At 43.4% G+C, this 19,460-nt stretch overlaps 1 protein-coding gene across 2 annotated transcripts in view; it reads right to left on the reverse strand.

Annotated features, from left to right (window-relative positions):
- The window catches only part of LOC138473167 (calcium homeostasis modulator protein 2-like), a 52,650-nt gene that overhangs the window by 1,276 nt on the left and 31,914 nt on the right, over window positions 1–19,460 (reverse strand). The gene's annotated exons all lie outside the window — the stretch shown is intronic.

Raw genomic sequence — 19,460 nt, forward strand, 5'->3', positions numbered from 1 at the left:
AATGGAAAAAGGAGAGGCCTGGGTAGGAGTAGAGGCAGAAATATGTCAATCTTTTCCAGGGCAGGCACAGGGCATTAATCACCTAATGATGGCTGCAAGTGTGGTGGTGGTGGTATCCTCCAGCGTAAGGGGGCACAGCACTGAGCAGATGCTGTGGGCAAGCACGGTCATTCGTTTTCAGATAATCCGCTCAATTTTCTAATATACAATGAGGGTCTTTAAAAGGCCCGTCTGACTGCCTACAGTATTTCATCATGCATGGTCCCTTGGACTATAAACTGATTTTTCGAAAAACACATCCATTCAGGTTGGCATTGAAAAAGAAGATTACATTAAAGGGGCTTTTAAGGGGTCATCGCACCAGCGTCTAGCAGCTAGATACTGCTGTAACTGCACATGTGTTGCTACTAACCAACTCAATGATACAGATGTTGACATTGGAATGAATTGCTGAGTAAGCAAGTCAGCAAACAAGGCCATATATTACCTGCACGGTACACACAGAGCGCATCGCTTTAACAGATGCATTAACTCACTTAGCCGCCGCCCCCCCATTTTATCTACATGGCATGCTCAGTTATGGAGAATGTTGCTTACTCTTTCCCACAGAGGGTAGGAAGGGGCCATGGTTTCAGTAGATTTCAAGTTTCGCTCCTTTTTTTTAACTTTATTATGTAATAGAATACCTTTCCTTGACTTGAGACTGTTCTTCAGCCAGTCAGAGATGCAGGTTGCCCAATATTTCTCCTTGCTCAGTATTAATTCTAAAATGAAAGTCTCCTTTGGACACAACACTGCTATAAAGTGAATCTTTTTCACCCTGCTCCTCTGTGAACGCAGCTGAATCATACAGAACTTGGACTCTGGTGAGGGAGGGAGGTTTTATTCCGGTGTCTCATTTTTAAGATATATCTTTGTTTTTTTCTCCCAGTTTTTCTGCAGCCCGTGTCAAGGCGAAAACAGACATTTGAAAAACGAAAGTGATCAAAACTGAAAAAAAAAAAATATATATATATATATATATATATATAATTCTGAGGAATAAGTAATGTGGTTGTTGCGGGGGAGCAAAAGGTTCAAATGCACTTTGATATTAATCCTTTTTTTTTGTGCGCACCCTCACAGGCGCGACTCTCCCAAACTACACTGGTTTACCTACAGATTTTTAATGAAAAATGTGTCAGCCCTGCTTGCGCACCGAATAGATGAGGATCTAACTATTAAACAGAACACATCTGTGCAGTTGCTTTTAATATATTAGTCAATCAACACTCAAATTCAGAATTCCATGGTCGCAGCAGCTGCTAAAGTTACGAATGTCTTGCAGGGAATGTGTAGTCCAGAAGGTTGGGTTTGCAAGAGGACGGCCATGTTGTGCAGGTTGCCACTTCAATGGTGTAAAGATGCGACTGCTTACTTGCAAACTGCTGAGATGGGGATTCCCGAGGAGATGAAACAGGCGCAGAGATGCCAATGGCATTTTGGAGCACCAAAATCCTGAGAACACAGACTTTAATTTATTTCCATCTGGATACAAATATTCCTGTTTTCTTAATAATTATGTGAAGATCTACATATATATGGAACTTCCCGCAATCAGCACACGAAGCCTGAAAATGGCAGGCTGGCCTGGCACTGGCAGACTGATGCAAGGGCAGAAAAGTACCACTGCTACTTGCGCCGCCACCCACGCAGCAACGCTGGACGCCTAGACCTGGGAGAACCAGGAAATTCAGGGGTAGGGCCGAGCCAGTGCCGAGCCTGGGGGTCTGGCTCAGCTCTTATGGCCAAGCACAAACCGAGCCAAGGGAATGAGGAGGGGTCTGTGTCAGGGTTGGGAGGCAAGAAAATGGGCTAAAAGAGACTGGGACCAGAAATGGGGCTAATGGGGGCAAGATAAGGGTCTAAAGAGGACTGGGACAAGAACATTGGCTAAATGGGATTACGCGGAATGGATATAGAAGAGGGGCTAAACAGGAAATGGGCAAGAAAAGGTAAGGGAGCAAGAAAAGAGCCCAAACGGTATGGGGCAAGAAAAGGGTCAAACGGACCTGGTGGGAAAGAAAAGGGCTAAACAGGAATGGGGGCAAGAAAAGGGCCAGAGTGGGGCTGTAAGAAAAGGGGATAAATGTGAATGAGGGCAATAAAACAGGCTAAAGGAGACTTGCGACAAGAAAAGGGGTTAAAAGGTGCGGAGAGAAAAGGGGCAGGAGTGTAGGGACTACGCTGATGTTTCAGGCAGGGGGCAGGGAAAAGGGAATGGTTGCACTTTGTGGGGTGGGGAAGAACTTGTGTTTTCGGTGAGGGGAGTTGGGATAGGGAAAAGAAGATGGGGACAGCGGCAGTGTTTTGGGTAGGGTGGGGGTATGGGAGATGAAGGGGAGCGAGAGTCAAATGAGCACAAAGAGGTGGTAGGCAGCAGACTGCCTACTTGAAGAGGTTTGCAACCTGTTGGCAATCTCAAAGCGAGCTCTCAATTGTAAGCTATTTTTTTTAATTAAGTGGTAACTGGGGCTGCATGGTAGTACGGCTTTGAGGTTGCCCAATGCTGAAAGGAAATAAACAAAATATTTAGTGTACTACAGTATTCAGTGGGTTAGTAGAGCTTGTAAAAAACTAGCAGAGACACAGTGAACGTTGCAGATACTTGTTTATTTAGATATAGGCTCCACAATAGGTATCTTTTCTGAAATGTATTGTTAACTTCACAATGGCTATCTGTTTGCAACGTTCTTTTTCTTAGTAGATCCTTGTCGCAATGAATTTCCTATTGATTGGATATATTGTTAACTTCACAAAAAATATCCTTTCATATTGTTGTTTTCTTGTTTGTTGAATATATTGTCAGCGTCACAATAGATAACTATTTGAAATGCTCTGATTCTTCAGAGTCCTTTGGATTGCTCCAGTTTGTAAAAGTCCTTTAGGTCCTGGTTACAGTAAATTTCTGTGCAAAATGCTCTTGTTCTTAAGAGTGCTTGAGAACTTTATATAAATTGAGGTTTTGTTCATATTGCTCTTAATTTTTTGAGAGTCCTTTGTGGAGTCCTTAAGGCTTTATTGCGCTTCTAGATAGATATTAAAAAGGTAATACGGACATTGGTAATTGCTTCAAAGTGATTTCTTGTGCGCATGTGTTGGATCTCACAACATACTAGTTCCCTCGACACGCGGTTGCCCAGTATAGTTGTACTGGTTCTTCAGGAGGGTAGAAAGGGATCAGCCACAAGATAATTGCGGTTAGTTTTTTCACTCTTACGAATTAATGGAGTTGTTGTCCTGGGGTGCCTGTTGAATGCAGCGGCACAGATTGCCGCGAGAAAGTCAGCGGATGTCGGTCGCGCCGCTTGTTTGGAATGCCTTCGTTACTTGAGTTTAAAGCAAAAGAACGGTGGTATGATAGCCGAGGTACAACGGTGCACAGTAGTAAACTGCCTACCACCTCTGTGTTCACCCTTCACTTACCTAAACCCCGCCAGCCGCTGTACCCGTCATGCCTGGAAGCATTGCTGTCCTGTCCGAGCCAATGAATGAATGGCTGGGGTGGGACAGGAAGTCAGGCGCTCCTGTAGGGCGTGCAGGTTTCTTAACCTCACTAAGGCTCTAACTGAAGCTTGCAGCATAAGAGGAGGAGTCATGTCATGGTAGGGCTCAATCTTTCCAAACATGTGGACCTAGAAGTGAGATTCTATTATTGTCATTTATACCACGCACCGCTGCCATGTTCATGGTCTCCAGGCGTGCCAGTGCATCAATGTGAGGCTGCAGTGAACGTTTATTGTCAAAGACACTCAGTCTGAGGGGTACGAGTAGATGTAGAGGGTCATTTTACTCTCTAGGTCACTTTCTAGTTACTAGAACTGTACATACGTTCCTTTTGAAGAGAATGTTTGCTCAGCATTTTTACACAAATAATTGCTTTATTTTATAGAAGACAAAGGGCATCATTATGGATATGGTGTTAATGGTTTTTAAACAGCTCTCATTTGTACAATGCCACGTAATTATGATTCTGGGGTGATGGGATATTTACTAAATGGGGTACTTCCTACTGCACCGATTCTTCCATGCAGTACTTTGTAAGTACCCCATGGAGTAAATATCACATTGATCGCAAATCATAATTAGGCGGTATTGTACAAGTGGGTGGTTTTTAAAACACCATGTGTTTAGTACGGTAGGTAATACATACCCAATACAGTCCTTTCTATGTACCCGATGTGGTAAATACCCCAAGCAATCCCAATTCATAATTAAATGGCATCTTAAAAACATTTGGTCTTTAAAGTACCATTGTTTTACCATTAGCACCTCCATCATAATCAGGCCCATAATTTGACTATTAAACTCCAGTTTAATAAAATAATTACCGAATACCAACCAGACTTCAACTTCAACCTTTGCAAATTATCAACCTCACCTGCATTCATGTATGTGTGTTAATGCACTAGAGCAGGGGTCTTCAACCTTTGGCTCCCCATATGCTTTGTACAGCAAATCCCATCAGCCCTATCAAGTATAGTCAATAGTGAGGGATCATGGGAATCGTAGTCCAAAACATCTGGAGAGCCACAGGTTGCAGACCCCTGCACTAGAGGGTCAAATACTAATATCTCAGGATCACCTTGGATTATTATCTATAAAGCTATATCAGTTATTCAAAGTCCATACTGCATTTATTAAATTTTCCATTAGGGAGAGCCAATGATCGGCAGACAGACTGATCTATTCATCTCTACGAACGGTACGAAATATCAAAACGCAAGTCTAAATCCTGGCAAGACTGACTCAGCCCTTCATCCCTCCCGAGTTTGATAAATTAAGCATCAGGAAATTGAGAAATAGTAACATCTATCATAACAGTGCATAGAAGCAGGAAGGAAATCTCACATGAAGCACTACCTAAAAACATATAATATAAATAGAACAGAAACAGTAATGGTATCTCTGTAATTATGCTTAAACTAAAGCTTCTATTAATAGGGGGAGCCCCACCCTTTTCAGGATGAAACTGGACTAAAGGATACAGTCCACTCTAAGTGTTCCTGGGTCAAATTTATATGCGGGCAGATGCCCCAAAAACGTCCCCACCAATTCCCACTCAAACTCCCAAGGGGGAGTTTTGCTCTTACACAGCAGAACACCAGCTGAACAGACACCAAACGTGGGCTTGCTTACTTGTGGTTTGGTGATTTCTTTAAAGACCCCAGAAAGGGGGTACAAAAAGGTGATAGTTCTTTCATGGAGTTTGCAAACAGATTCCACATTTAAATCTGAGTGCAGGTCGCGAGTCTGGAAGCCATCTTGGGTTTGCAATCTCATGTTCATGAAATCCACACTGAAAGTCATGGTTATGGGGTATACTGACCTTGGGAAAGCCAAAGCAATGTCTCAGGTGGGTCAAATAAAAGAAAAGAAATGGCAGAATGTGGTCATCGGGTTTGCAACATTAGTTTATGGACTAAGAGGCGGGGATTTACACATGTCTGCATCCCCTGACAAATTTAGAGTGACACTTGAAACTGGATTACAGGAACAGGCAATTTAAGGAGGCTTATAGCTTGGCTTCTAGTGGCCGGATGACACCGCCCACTGTGAAGGATTTGGAATTGGCAAACTTTCTTCAAAGAAAATCAAAGCCAGAAGGGGCTAGAGATCCGAAAATGACATCTCAATTAACTTTGGCCCCCCGTAGATGGGGCTGCACAGTTTGACCCCATTTCTTTACAGGCACTGAGAAAGCCTACATTTTTGGCTGTAAGAAACTTGCAGAACCCCTCATGTCCCAGGGACAGAAACTAGGAAGGCAGCCTGAAAGGCCAAAGGAGCAGAACCATAGGACAGGGGCGCAGTCTCCATGCACTTCATTATCCCACCCTACCTCTGAAGTGATTGTCAGTGTGCACTTTCCATTGCATGCCATAACCCCCTCATCTTCAGAAATTCCTTTGCAACAGACTGCTGATTAACCAAAACTATAAGGAAATAACTAACGGTGGTGCAAAAGCGCCTCCTATGTAACAAAACGATCTGGCCTCAATACAGGCCCTAATGCATTACCTATAAGCCAAAAGGTATTATGGTGCCAAGCACCCCTGAGTAAAATCTAAAGTAGCACCAAAGCTCCACAAGTAATGATGGCGCTTAAGCACAACCAGCAGTCGAAAACTATGCAGTGCAAGGATGCTCAAGATCTGTTTCTACCTTATGCCATTCCTCTGTACACATTCTATCCTTAGCACCCTCTGGTGCTAAAATACCAGCCAGGAGTCAAAACGAATGGTGGCATAAGGCACTTCCGCTGTGGCAGAACTATGTAGATTCAATATGAGGTGCTAGTGTGCCATCATTTAGCCAAATGATTTGCAGCCTGGCCAAACGAATTGTGCCACTGAACGGCCAACCATGCCCAAATTGACTGTGGCACTAAAAATGAGCCACAACTAAATTTGTCACTGAAGTGCATTCTAACCAAATTGCGGAAGCAAAGCGTCGCCAAGGAGGCAAAATGAATCAGCCTAAGCCCTAATGACATCAAAGACCTGTTCCTGCCATTGGCCCGCCATCCCTTTCCACATCCACTATAACAATTATTTTTCCTCATTAGGTGCCATTAAAGTGCCACCTACGAACTAAAACTATAATACAATGGAACTTGTGGGTGTTGCTCCTCAATTTTCTTTTAACGATGCCAACTAATCTGGGAAGTGAACATGTTTACAAACTGGCCTGTGAACCATATGGGAATATAGATGTCGGGTAATATTAACACCTGCGATCAATGCATACCACAATGCAGCTCCAGCCTTCTCCCAGATAATATTAACACCAGTAATCAATGCATACCACAATGCAGCTCCAGCCTTCTCCCAGATAATATTAACACCGGTGATCAATGCATACCACAATGCAGCTCCATGCCTTCTCCCGGATAATATTAATACCGGTAATCAATGCATACCACAATGCAGCTCCATGCCTTCTCCCGGATAATATTAATACCGGTAATCAATGCATACCACAATGCAGCTCCATGCCTTCTCCCGGATAATAATAATACCGGTAATCAATGCATACCACAATGCAGCTCCATGCCTTCTCCCGGATAATAATAATACCGGTCATCAATGCATACCACAATGCAGCTCCATGCCTTCTGCCGGATAATATTAATACCGGTAATCAATGCATACCACAATGCAGCTCCATGCCTTCTCCCGGATAATATTAATACCGGTAATCAATGCATACCACAATGCAGCTCCATGCCTTCTTCCGGATAATATTAATACCGGTAATCCATGCATACCACAATGCAGCTCCATGCCTTCTCCCGGATAATAATAATACCGGTCATCGATGCATACCACAATGCAGCTCCATGCCTTCTCCCGGATAATAATAATACCGGTCATCAATGCATACCACAATGCAGCTCCATGCCTTCTCCCGGATAATAATAATACCAGTCATCAATGCATACCACTACCACAATGCAACTCCATGCCTTCTTTTTTTTTGCAGAAGAGAAAACACCACTGCAGCTCGGACCTTTATCCACTGGCCTATAGTGCTGAAATGGTAACATTTAAAATGACTTTGTATTAGTCACAAACCACTGCAACATTTAATATATATATATATATATATATATATATATATATATATATATATATATATATTTTAATGAAATGTATGTAGCACGGCTTACTCCGTAGTATCAGGCACTGCAAATAAAACATATATAAAGTAACAAGCAAAACCGACAACATACTAAAACAGATTTAAAACACTCATGAGCAATATTGAAACAATGACTATTGATTTAAGAAAAGCCTAAGGATACTTCATATAGAACAAAAGTTGTCCTTGGCATCTTAAAAATCGATTATATATATATATATATTTTATTTTTTTACATACTAGGAAGATACAGGTTTCCTAAACCATCTAAGCAAGCCAGAAACCACGGGTGTTCCCACGCTCCATGACTCCCCTCTTTGAAATTCCCAGCCTCCTTAAAAAGGAGTGTTGCTTGACTTCCTGGAAGCTACAGACAACTTGCCCCGACTTATTTTAGCCTGACAGCTGTAAGCTTTCTTTTGTATGTGAAATTTCTTTACATAATGTAGGGAATTCACAAAACTAGTTTCTCTACTTACGGGTGCGCAGGGCACTGTGATGAATCAAAGTTATTTTTCCCTTCTCCACAAGGTGGAGCTTTGCCTTTTGAGGCTACGGAGGTGATCCCACTCCGGAAGACTCTCCTTAGGTGCCTGGGCAAGTGGGACTTCACAGAGTGATTGCCCCTTAGGGGACAAGAGCTCCCATTCATGTGAGACACCCTAAGCCACACAATTTAGAAGCAAACATGGTACAATAGTCTTTGTAGCAATTAGTCCCATGTACTTGTTTGGCTGAAGGTAATGCTGGAACATACCCGCATGAAGAAGAACATTTAAATCTCTAGGATAACATGCATACTTAACTGCGACGAGTAGAGGAAGCAGGGGAGGCAGAGAGGATTCTACACCAGCAAGCTCCCTGACTTGAGCACACCTGTAGGAAGCAGTCCAGAGAACATATGCGGAGCCCATGACCTTTCGAAGAGCGGCTGAACACCAGACTAAGATGCTGGAAGCCCAGCGTATCCGACAATGGGAGAAGCGTAGTACTGCAGGAAAGCCGAGTCCTGCTGCAGGTGGTGGCGAGACCACACTTATACCCTGGTGGGCATGGCACCCAACCAACTATGCCAAGACCATCAGAGAAGGCAACTGAAAAAGCTTGAGCAGCTTCCAACCGGTAAAGTCCGTAGATGTAAGGGGAGCAGAGAGTGGGAAAACGATAAGCACGAAGAACGAGAGAGTCATTGGGAATGCAAGCAACGTCCCAACCCATACACAGAAGGAGGACAGCCAAGAATGAGGGCTTGACGAGGAGACAAAAGAGCCTGCAACATTTCTACACCTGCAGAAAGGTAACAGGGAGAACTGGGGCGGAGGGGGCTTGCCACCACAAAGGAAGATGAGAAGACAAACTCGTCTCAGTACTCACATGGAGTTACTGAATGTAAACCCAAGTTATTGGAATTGTATGAAGCTGAGAAGGAGGACATTCAATAACCCTGACTGGAAGACTATGAATGGTCCAAACCAGAACCTAATAATAAAAGAGAAAATACTATATGAGCAACAAGCTGCAAAGACAAGCATCTATGACAGTGTCTTGTAAGAGAGAAGGACAGACAAATTCATCAAGTACAGAAAGTGGAGACAAGAGAGAAGTGGAGAAATATCAAGTGGGCAGAAACTCCATCCAAGCTGCGAGAGCCTGGAGCATTAGAGTGTGGGAGGTCTAAAATGTCCAACCAACAAGTAAGGAAGTATCACGAGGAAGGTTGGCATAGATACATCACTAAAGAGAATATCAAAGCCAGGAATGCTGCAAAGGAATTACAAGCATCCCTCCAGATAGGTTGCGTATCAGGCCTTTTTACGCACAGAAATGTTGTCAATAAAGCATTTTTAATTCTTCCTTGGGTACCACTTACACGGGCTATTTATGGCAGCACCCCCATAAATCATGGAGCTCACTGGTGACAGCCTGGCTAGCAGCAGTTGCAAATCCACTCTTTACTTTAGTAATCAACACAGTTCCTTGAAAGAAGCAACTGGGACGAGTCCTGGCCTGTTTAATTTGTGTAACACTCTCCTCTGTTAATGAGTCGATCAAGATAATACTTTGTGTAAGGTAAAAGGGAATTGGTGTTTTGTTCACTTTGTTCAACTGCCTGCATTTTGTAGGTTACTAGGGTGGCCAACTCTTTGATAGTCTTTCGCGGTACACTTGCCCACAAGGCAGTGATGACATCACGTAATTCACATTTGGCCGGCCCCTTTTTTTAATGTCATTTTGTTTTTATAATATTAATCCTTTTTTTTTTGTGCGCACCCTCACAGGCGCGACTCTCCCAAACTACACTGGTTTACCTACAGATTTTTAATGAAAAATGTGTCAGCCCTGCTTGCGCACCGAATAGATGAGGATCTAACTATTAAACAGAACACATCTGTGCAGTTGTTTTTAATATATTAGTCAATCAACACTCAAATTCAGAATTCCATGGTCGCAGCAGCTGCTAAAGTTACGAATGTCTTGCAGGGAATGTGTAGTCCAGAAGGTTGGGTTTGCAAGAGGGCGGCCATGTTGTGCAGGTTGCCACTTCAATGGTGTAAAGATGCGACTGCTTACTTGCAAACTGCTGAGATGGGGATTCCCGAGGAGATGAAACAGGCGCAGAGATGCCAATGGCATTTTGGAGCACCAAAATCCTGAGAACACAGACTTTAATTTATTTCCATCTGGATACAAATATTTGTTTTCTTAATAATTATGCGAAGATCTACATATATATGGAACTTCCCGCAATCAGCACACGAAGCCTGAAAATGGCAGGCTGGCCTGGCACTGGCAGACTGATGCAAGGGCAGAAAAGTACCACTGCTACTTGCGCCACCACCCACGCAGCAACACTGGACGCCTAGACCTGGGAGAACCAGGAAATTCAGGGGTAGGGCCGAGCCAGTGCCGAGCCTGGGGGTCTGGCTCAGCTCTTATGGCCAAGCACAAACCGAGCCAAGGGAATGAGGAGGGGTCTGTGTCAGGGTTGGGAGGCAAGAAAATGGGCTAAAAGAGACTGGGACCAGAAATGGGGCTAATGGGGGCAAGATAAGGGTCTAAAGAGGACTGGGACAAGAAAATTGGCTAAATGGGATTACGCTAGAATAGATCTAGAAGAGGGGCTAAACAGGAATTGGGCAAGAAAAGGTAAGGGAGCAAGAAAAGAGCCCAAACGGTATGGGGCAAGAAAAGGGTCAAACGGACCCGGTGGGCAAGAAAAGGGCCTAAACAGGAATGGGGCAAGAAAAGGGCCCGAGTGGGGCTGTAAGAAAAGGGGATAAATGTGAATGAGGGCAAGAAAACAGTCTAAAGGAGACTTGCGACAAGAAAAAGGGGTTAAAAGGTGTGAAGAGAAAAGGGGCAGGAGTGTAGGGACTACGCTGATGTTTCAGGCAGGGGGCAGGGAAAAGGGAATGGTTGCACTTTGTGGGGTGGGGAAGAACTTGTGTTTTCGGTGAGGGGAGTTGGGATAGGGAAAAGAAGATGGGGACAGCGGCAGTGTTTTGGGTAGGGAGGGGGCATGGGAGATGAAGGGGAGCGAGAGCCAAATGAGCACAAAGAGGTGGTAGGCAGCAGACTGCCTACTTGAAGAGGTTTGCAACCTGTTGGCAATCTCAAAGCGAGCTCTCAATTGTAAGCTATGTTTTAATTAAGTGGTAACTGGGGCTGCATGGTAGTACGGCTTTGAGGTTGCCCAATGCTGAAAGGAAATAAACAAAATATTTAGTGTACTACAGGATTCAGTGGGTTAGTAGAGCTTTCAAAAAACTAGCAGAGACACAGTGAACGTTTCAGATACTTGTTTATTTAGATGTAGGCTCCACAATAGGTATCCTTTCTGAAATGTATTGTTAACTTCACAATGGCTATCTGTTTGCAACGTTCTTTTTCTTAGTAGATCCTTGTCGCAATGAATTTCCTATTGATTGGATATATTGTTCACTTCACAAAAAATATCCTTTCATATTGTTGTTTTATTGTTTGTTGAATATATTGTCAGCGTCACAATAGATAACCATTTGAAATGCTCTGATTCTTCAGAGTCCTTTGGATTGCTCCAGTTTGTAAAAGTCCTTTAGGTCCTGGTTACAGTAAATTTCTGTGCAAAATGCTCTTGTTCTTAAGAGTGCTTGAGAACTTTATATAATTGAGGTTTTGTTCATATTGCTCTTAATTTTTGAGAGTCCTTTGTGGAGTCCTTAAGGCTTTATTGCGCTTCTAGATCGATATTAAAAAGGTAATACGGACATTGGTAATTGCTTCAAAGTGATTTCTTGTGCGCATGTGTTGGATCTCACAACATACTAGTTCCCTCGACACGCGTTTCCCCAGTATAGTTGTACTGGTTCTTCAGGAGGGTAGAAAGGGATAAGCCACAAGATAATTGCGGTTAGTTTTTTCACTCTTACGAATTAATGGAGTTGTTGTCCTGGGGAGCCTGTTTGAATGCAGCGGCACAGGTTGCAGCGAGAAAGTCAGCGGATGTCGGTCGCGCCGCTTGTTTGGAATGCCTTCGTTACTTGAGTTTAAAGCAAAAGAACGGTGGTATGATAGCCGAGGTACAACGGTGCACAGTAGTAAACTGCCTACCACCTCTGTGTTCACCCTTCACTTACCTAAACCCCGCCAGCCGCTGTACCCGTCATGCCTGGAAGCATTGCTGTCCTGTCCGAGCCAATGAATGAATGGCTGGGGTGGGACAGGAAGTCAGGCGCTCCTGTAGGGCGTGCAGGTTTCTTAACCTCACTAAGGCTCTAACTGAAGCTTGCAGCATAAGAGGAGGAGTCATGTCATGGTAGGGCTCAATCTTTCCAAACATGTGGACCTAGAAGTGAGATTCTATTATTGTCATTTATACCACGCACCGCTGCCATGTTCATGGTCTCCAGGCGTGCCAGTGCATCAATGTGAGGCTGCAGTGAACGTTTATTGTCAAAGACACTCAGTCTGAGGGGTACGAGTAGATGTAGAGGGTCATTTTACTCTCTAGGTCACTTTCTAGTTACTAGAACTGTACATACGTTCCTTTTGAAGAGAATGTTTGCTCAGCATTTTTACACAAATAATTGCTTTATTTTATAGAAGACAAAGGGCATCATTATGGATATGGTGTTAATGGTTTTTAAACAGCTCTCATTTGTACAATGCCACGTAATTATGATTCTGGGGTGATGGGATATTTACTAAATGGGGTACTTCCTACTGCACCGATTCTTCCATGCAGTACTTTGTAAGTACCCCATGGAGTAAATATCACATTGATCGCAAATCATAATTAGGCGGTATTGTACAAGTGGGTGGTTTTTAAAACACCACGTGTTTAGTACGGTAGGTAATACATACCCAATACAGTCCTTTCTATGTACCCGATGTGGTAAATACCCCAAGCAATCCCAATTCATAATTAAATGGCATCTTAAAAACATTTGGTCTTTAAAGTACCATTGTTTTACCATTAGCACCTCCATCATAATCAGGCCCATAATTTGACTATCAAACTCCAGTTTAATAAAATAATTACCGAATACCAACCAGACTTCAACTTCAACCTTTGCAAATTATCAACCTCACCTGCATTCATGTATGTGTGTTAATGCACTAGAGCAGGGGTCTTCAACCTTTGGCTCCCCATATGCTTTGTACAGCAAATCCCATCAGCCCTATCAAGTATAGTCAATAGTGAGGGATCATGGGAATCGTAGTCCAAAACATCTGGAGAGCCACAGGTTGCAGACCCCTGCACTAGAGGGTCAAATACTAATATCTCAGGATCACCTTGGATTATTATCTACAAAGCTATATCAGTTATTCAAAGTCCATACTGCATTTATTAAATTTTCCATCTGGGAGAGCCAATGATAGGCAGACAGACTGATCTATTCATCTCTACGAACGGTACGAAATATCAAAACGCAAGTTTAAATCCTGGCAAGACTGAGTCAGCCCTTCATCCCTCCCGAGTTTGATGAATTAAGCATCAGGCAATTGAGAAATAGTAACATCTATCATAACAGTGCATAGAAGCAGGAAAAAATCTCACATGAAGCACTACCTAAAAACATATAGTATAAATAGAACAGAAACAGTAATGGTATCTCTGTAATTATGCTTAAACTAAAGCTTCTATTAATAGGGGGACCCCCACCCTTTTCAGGATGAAACTGGACTAAAGGATACAGTCCACTCTAAGTGTTCCTGGGTCAAATTTATATGCGGGCAGATGCCCCAAAAACGTCCCCACCAATTCCCACTCAAACTCCCAAGGGGGAGTTTTGCTCTTACATAGCAGAACACCAGCTGAACAGACACCAAACGTGGGCTTGTTTACTTGTGGTTTGGTGATTTATTTAAAGACCCCAGAAAGGGGGTACAAAAAGGTGATAGTTCTTTCATGGAGTTTGCAAACAGATTCCACATTTAAATCTGAGTGCAGGTCTGCGATCAGTGGTTACCAGGCATAAAGTCGCGAGTCTGGAAGCCATCTTGGGTTTGCAATCTCATGTTCATGAAATCCACACTGAAAGTCATGGTTATGGGGTATACTGACCTTGGGAAAGCCAAAGCAATGTCTCAGGTGGGTCAAATAAAAGAAAAGAAATGGCAGAATGTGGTCATCGGGTTTGCAACATTAGTTTATGGACTAAGAGGCGGGGATTTACACATGTCTGCATCCCCTGACAAATTTAGAGTGACACTTGAAACTGGATTACAGGAAAAGGCAATTTAAGGAGGCTTATAGCTTGGCTTCTAGTGGCCGGATGACACCGCCCACTGTGAAGGATTTGGAATTGGCAAACTTTCTTCAAAGAAAGTCAAAGCCAGAAGGGGCTAGAGATCCGAAAATGACATCTCAATTAACTTTGGCCCCCCCGTAGATGGGGCTGCACAGTTTGGCCCCATTTCTTTACTGGCACTGAGAAAGCCTTCACTTTTGGCTGTAAGAAACTTGCAGAACCCCTCATGTCCCACGGACAGAAACTAGGAAGGCAGCCTGAAAGGCCAAAGGAGCAGAACCATAGGACAGGGGCGCAGTCTCCATGCACTTCATTATCCCACCCTGCCTCTGAAGTGATTGTCAGTGTGCACTTTCCATTGCATGCCATAACCCCCTCATCTTCAGAAATTCCTTTGCAACAGACTGCTGATTAACTAAAACTATAAGGAAATAACTAACGGTGGTGCAAAAGCGCCTCCTATGTAACAAAACGATCTGGCCTCAATACAGGCCCTAATGCATTACCTATAAGCCAAAAGGTATTATGGTGCCAAGCACCCCTGAGTAAACTCTAAAGTAGCACCAATGCTCCACAAGTAATGATGGCGCTTAAGCACAACCAGCAGTCGAAAACTATGCAGTGCAAGAATGCTCAAGATCTTTTTCTACCTTATGCCATTCCTCTGTACACATTCTATCCTATCCTTAGCACCCTCTGGTGCTAAAATACCAGCCAGGAGTCAAAACGAATGGTGGCATAAGGCACTTCCGCTGTGGCAGAACTATGTAGATTCAATATGAGGTGCTAGTGTGCCATCATTTAGCCAAATAATTTGCAGCCTGGCCAAACGAATTGTGCCACTGAACGGCCAACCATGCCCAAATTGACTGTGGCACTAAAAATGAGCCACAACTAAATTTGTCACTGAAGTGCATTCTAACCAAATTGCGGAAGCAAAGCGTCACCAAGGAGGCAAAATTAATCAGCCTAAGCCCTAATGACATCAAAGACCTGTTCCTGCCATTGCCACGCCATCCCTTTCCACATACACTATAACAATTATTTTTCCTCATTAGGTGCCATTAAAGTGCCACCTACGAACTAAAACTATAATACAATGGAACTTGTGGGTGTTGCTCCTCAATTTTCTTTTAACGATGCCAACTAATCTGGGAAGTGAACATGTTTACAAACTGGCCTGTGAAACATATGGGAATATAGATGTCGGGTAATTTTAACACCTGCAATCGATGCACACCACAATGCAGCTCCGTGCCTTCTCCGGGGTAATATTAACACCTGCGATCAATGCATACCACAATGCAGCTCCAGCCTTCTCCCGGATAATATTAATACCGGTAATCAATGCATACCACAATGCAGCTCCATGCCTTCTCCCGGATAATATTAATACCGGTAATCAATGCATACCACAATGCAGCTCCATGCCTTCTCCCGGATAATATTAATACTGGTAATCAATGCATACCACAATGCAGCTCCATGCCTTCTCCCGGATAATATTAATACCGGTCATCAATGCATACCACAATGCAGCTCCATGCCTTCTCCCGGATAATATTAACACCGGTCATCAATGCATACCACAATGCAGCTCCATGCCTTCTCCCGGATAATAATAATACCGGTCATCAATGCATACCACAATGCAGCTCCATGCCTTCTCCCGGATAATAATAATACCGGTAATCAATGCATACCACAATGCAGCTCCATGCCTTCTCCCGGATAATAATACCAGTCATCAATGCATACCACTACCACAATGCAACTCCATGCCTTCTTTTTTTTTTGCAGAAGAGAAAACACCACTGCAGCTCGGACCTTTATCCACTGGCCTATAGTGCTGAAATGGTAACATTTAAAATGACTTTGTATTAGTCACAAACCACTGCAACATTTATATATATATATATATATATATATATATATATATATATATATATATATATATATATATATATATATATATATTTTAATGAAATGTATGTAGCACGGCTTACTCCGTAGTATCAGGCACTGCAAATAAAACATATATAAAGTAACAAGCAAAACCGACAACATACTAAAACAGATTTAAAACACTCATGAGCAATATTGAAACAATGACTATTGATTTAAGAAAAGCCTAAGGATACTTCATATAGAACAAAAGTTGTCCTCGGCATCTTAAAAATCGATTATATATATATATATATATATATATATATATATATATATATATATATTTTATTTTTTTACATACTAGGAAGATACAGGTTTCCTAAACCATCTAAGCAAGCCAGAAACCACGGGTGTTCCCACGCTCCATGACTCCCCTCTTTGAAATTCCCAGCCTCCTTGTTGCTTGACTTCCTGGAAGCTACAGACAACTTGCCCCGACTTATTTTAGCCTGACAGCTGTAAGCTTTCTTTTGTATGTGAAATTTCTTTACATAATGTAGGGAATTCACAAAACTAGTTTCTCTACTTACGGGTGTGCAGGGCACTGATGAATCAAAGTTATTTGTCCCTTCTCCACAAGGTGGAGCTTTGCCTTTTGAGGCTACGGAGGTGATCCCACCCCGGAAGACTCTCCTTAGGTGCCTGGGCAAGTGGGACTTCACAGAGCGATTCCCCCTTAGGGGACAAGAGCTCCCATTCATGTGAGACACCCTAAGCCACACAATCTAGAAGCAAACATGGTACAATAGTCTTTGTAGCAATTAGTCCCATGTACTTGTTTGGCTGAAGGTAATGCTGGAACATACCCGCATGAAGAAGAACATTTAAATCTCTAGGAGAACATGCATACTTAACTGCGATGAGTAGAGGAAGCAGGGGAGGCAGAGAGGATTCTACACCAGCAAGCTCCCTGACTTGAGCACACCTGTAGGAAGCAGTCCAGAGAACATATGCAGAGCCCATGACCTTTCGAAGAGCGGCTGAACACCAGACTAAGATGCTGGAAGCCCAGCGTATCCGACAATGGGAGAAGCGTAGTACTGCAGGAAAGCCGAGTCCTGCTGCAGGTGGTGGCGAGACCACACTTATACCCTGGTGGGCATGGCACCCAACCAACTATGCCAAGACCATCAGAGAAGGCAACGGAAAAAGCTTGAGCAGCTTCCAACCGGTAAAGTCCGTAGATGTAAGGGGAGCAGAGAGTGGGAAAACGATAAGCACGAAGAACGAGAGAGTCATTGGGAATGCAAGCAACGTCCCAACCCATAGACAGAAGGACAGCCAAGAATGAGGGCTTGACGAGGAGACAAAAGAGCCTGCAACATTTCTACACCTGCAGAAAGGTAACAGGGAGAACTGGGGCGGAGGGGGCTTGCCACCACAAAGGAAGATGAGATGACAAACTCGTCCCAGTACTCACATGGAGTTACTGAATGTAAACTCAAGTTATTGGAATTGTATGAAGCTGAGAAGGAGGACATTCAATAACCCTGACTGGAAGACTATGAAGGGTCCAAACCAGAACCTAATAATAAAAGAGAAAATACTATATGAGCAACAAGCTGCAAAGACAAGCATCTATGACAGTGTCTTGTAAGAGAGAAGGACAGACAAATTCATCAAGTACAGAAAGTGGAGACAAGAGAGAAGTAGAGAAATATCAAGTGGGCAGAAACTCCATCCAAGCTGCGAGAGCCTGGAGCATTAGAGTGTGGGAGGTCTAAAATGTCCAACCAACAAGTAAGGAAGTATCACGAGGAAGGTTGGCATAGATACATCACTAAAGAGAATATCAAAGCCAGGAATGCTGCAAAGGAATTACAAGCATCCTTCCAGATAGGTTGCGTATCAGGCCTTTTTACGCACAGAAATGTTGTCAATAAAGCATTTTTAATTCTTCCTTGGGTACCACTTACACGGGCTATTCATAACTCATGGAGCTCACTGGTGACAGCCTGGCTAGCAGCAGTTGCAAATCCACTCTTTACTTTAGTAATCAACACAGTTCCTTGAAAGAAGCAACTGGGACGAGTCCTGGCCTGTTTAATTTGTGTAACACTCTCCTCTGCTAATGAGTCGATCAAGATAATACTTTGAGTAAGGTAAAAGGGAATTGGTGTTTTGTTCACTTTGTTCAACTGCCTGCATTTTGTAGGTTACTAGGGTGGCCAACTCTTTGATAGTCTTTCGCGGTACACTTGCCCACAAGGCAGTGATGACATCACGTCATTCACATTTGGCCGGCCCCTTTTTTTAATGTCATTTTGTTTTTAATGGCTCTTAATTCCTGGCTTAATTGCAATGCAAATGGTTTGTCCTTGGGAGGTGATGGTCACGTTTTTATGACCATCACGACCCCAGGAACAAAGCATAAGCATTTGAATTAAGCCAGGTGTCCGAGCGTTACAGCTCGACCTGTAGGCTTAAAAGGAGCCAGGGCTGCAGAGCTGCCCGGAGAAAGAAAGCAGCAGGCGGCAGCGCCGTGCTGTGCTGTGCTGTGTAAATGGCCACTTCAGTTTGCAGAGTGGCTGTGATGGAGGCAAGTCGGGACAACCTGCGTCCCGCACAGCCACACTGCAAACTGCAGGACAGAGTCCCTAATTGCAGGACAATCCCGCGAAAGCCGGGACAGTTGGCCACCCTATACGTTAGTGTTATTAAAGCATCTTGAATCATGAAAATGCGTTCCACTTTGCTTTAGGACAATATGTAAAATGAAAATGGTCTTAAACAAGGGCTACATTTCTGCTTAATTGGCTTTCATAGAGGCAGCACAGTTGCAGCAGCATGGGCATTTTATGCTTTTTCTTTTCATCACAGAAGCATACCAATTGCATAGCTAGGCATGTGGACTGAACTTTAACTACTAAATGTTCAGTTATTCAGAACACACACATTTCATCCGGGATGCTCTACTTGTAAAGGCTCATAACACACAACTTATCAGGACTGCTATACCTGTGATGGCTGAGAACACAGCTCTTCAGGGCCGCTATGCGTGAAATAGCTCAGAACACACACCTCATCAGGGCTGCTATACCTTTGATGGCTCAGAATACACAGCTCTTCGGGGCTGCTGTGGTTCTAATGGCTCAG

The sequence above is a fragment of the Ambystoma mexicanum genome, chromosome 8 (assembly GCF_040938575.1).
Source record: "Ambystoma mexicanum isolate Mex_15411 chromosome 8, UKY_AmexF1_1, whole genome shotgun sequence".
NCBI lineage: Eukaryota > Metazoa > Chordata > Amphibia > Caudata > Ambystomatidae > Ambystoma > Ambystoma mexicanum.